Source organism: Alosa alosa, chromosome 24 (assembly GCF_017589495.1).
Source record: "Alosa alosa isolate M-15738 ecotype Scorff River chromosome 24, AALO_Geno_1.1, whole genome shotgun sequence".
NCBI classification, from domain to species: domain Eukaryota; kingdom Metazoa; phylum Chordata; class Actinopteri; order Clupeiformes; family Clupeidae; genus Alosa; species Alosa alosa.
Window position 1 is genome coordinate 1291472 of NC_063212.1, and position 2500 is coordinate 1293971.

A 2500-nucleotide genomic window follows, 5' to 3' on the forward strand; every position below is an offset into this window, starting at 1 on the left:
ATCGAAAACCTCACAAACGCCACCAGCAGGCCAGCTGACACTGATACAAACTTGCTGACTTGCTGACAACGGCCCTTAATTGTTTCAGCTATTCCTGCAGCCTCTTGAGGCTTATTGCTTCATTTGAAGGATGCTCCAACCTGAAACCCAGAACTACAAAGTTCATGTTCTGGATAGCTGGTGAGAACAGCATTTTTACATATCCTTCAAAGATCATATTAGGTCAAATGAATTTAAAGCCAATACCAAAACTAGTTACCTCCACGTACCTCCAAAAGCACCAAATTCATTGTGTTGTCTAAAGCTTATTCTATCAAATGACTCAAATGACAGTTTTATTATAGGCAATTGATTTGCTTTTTGCACAGTAAGCAGCAGAACAATACCAAGAATTACTGTATAAAAGTCATTCACTAGATATTCTGGATAGAGGATTTCAACATGAAGATTTTTTACTGAGATTTTTTGTTAAAGAGTTAAAATTCTATAGAGATGTTCTCAGTTCTCTGACACTGATTTTATATTGGTGGGTTATTTCAGAGTTATAGTTAAAGTTGACTTATATTTAGCAGATGCTTAGCCTATATCCAAAGCAACACACACTCACAGCAGCTGGCTTAAGTTTCTATATTATTATAGGCCTATAGAATATATTTCAGTTGTTATCTTATTTTTCGCCATACATCAAGTTTATGTTAGGGTCAAAATTGCTGCTCCCTGCTTCCTGACACTTAAGGTATCTACAGGTCAGGCCTCTGACCCCAGGCCTCTGTAAACATGCTGGGTGGTTATTGATGACCAGTTTCAGAAAAAACTAACGTTGCTAAACTCACTTAAACATGCTGAGAAGACACACAGGGGGGATGGTCAGCCAGTTCACATTGTGATTCAAAGGCCACCACTAGCGACAGTGACACCAAAGTCTTTATTGACCATATACGCATCTATGGAGAGGAAGAGTAGGTGTGAGTAGGTGTCATATGCCATAAGAACTTTAAACTGAATATGAAAGATGACGACAGTGATTGAGTGAATATGAAACAAAGCACAGAAAAAGTATTTCATGTGACAAAGTAGAAACAGCGTACTTATGTATGGTGGGTGAACGAGTATTACTGACAGTGGATCAGATTTCTACAAAGCTGGTAAAGTGTGATAATGTGTGTGTGTGTGTTTGTGTGTGTGTGTGTGTGTGTGTGTGTGTGTGTGTGTGTGTGTGTGTGTGTGTGTGTGTGTGTGTGTGTGTGTGTTTTGTGGCCCACACACCAATCACAGATTCTGTTGATGAGTAGAATTGTTGTTTACAATACCATTTCCAAAAAAAGTTGGGATGCTTTTAGAAATGGGGAAGTGTGTCAATGTTTATCATGGGATTGGGATTGTCTGAGTGGACACCTTTCTATTGGCACCCATGGTAATTAAGCTGTAAAACTATAAAACTATTCTGAGCACTTGAGGTGTTGAGGACGGGTTTTCGTGTGTCTTGTGAAGCGCCGATGGGAGCGTTCCTAACGGCCGGATGAGTGGAGGTGAGTGACGGGGTGCTGAGAGGTGCTAAAGCAGAGAGCGGAGGGGCGAGCCCAAGATGGGGACAATAACATGGGAAAGAGAGACGGAGACAGACAGGTCTGAGAGTGACAGGGGTGCCTGAGGGGTCAGGAGGGGGAGGGACGGACAGAGCACAGGTGTGTGACCTTTGCAGAGCTCCCACCCACAAAACACACACACACACACACACACACACACACACACACACACACACACACACACACACACACACACACACAAACACACAGATACACACACACACACAGATACACACACACACACACACACACACACACACACACTCAAAGATGCACACACATACATACACACACACACACACACACACACACACAGAGAGATACACACCGGTGCATACACAAAAACAGATTCACACTCACACGCACACACACACACTCAAACACACACACATACAGATACGTATACAAAGATGTGTGCGCTCATAAACACACTCCATGAACACACTCTAATGTCCTGCAACAACACACAGGGCAAACAAAGCAGGCAGCCCCACAGCAAACAGAGACAGGCCGAGATAGAGAGAGAGAGAGAGAGACAGAGAGAGAGCGAGAGAGAGAGAGAGAGAAAGAGGGAGGGTCATCTTGGGGATTAGTGCTGAGGAGGATCAGGAGTGGTGGGCATGTGGTATGAGGGGCCACGGGCTGCTCTCCAACTCTCAACTCTGGTCCTGAGAGATTCCCCAGTGGTGCAGGGGCTTAAGGCCCGCTCTGCTTTACTGCACCTGAAAGGCCAATGGCACCAGCACAAAGCCCTGGGGGACAGCTGAGAAATGGCTCCCAAGCCTCCTCTGCTCCATGAGCTGCAAAATGCAAGACTGAGCTCATGTGGTGTGGAGTGTGTCCCAAAGTCAAGCCCCTCCCCGCCACAACCAGAGTTTCAGTGCTCTTGGAATCCCAGAAGACTTACTAACATT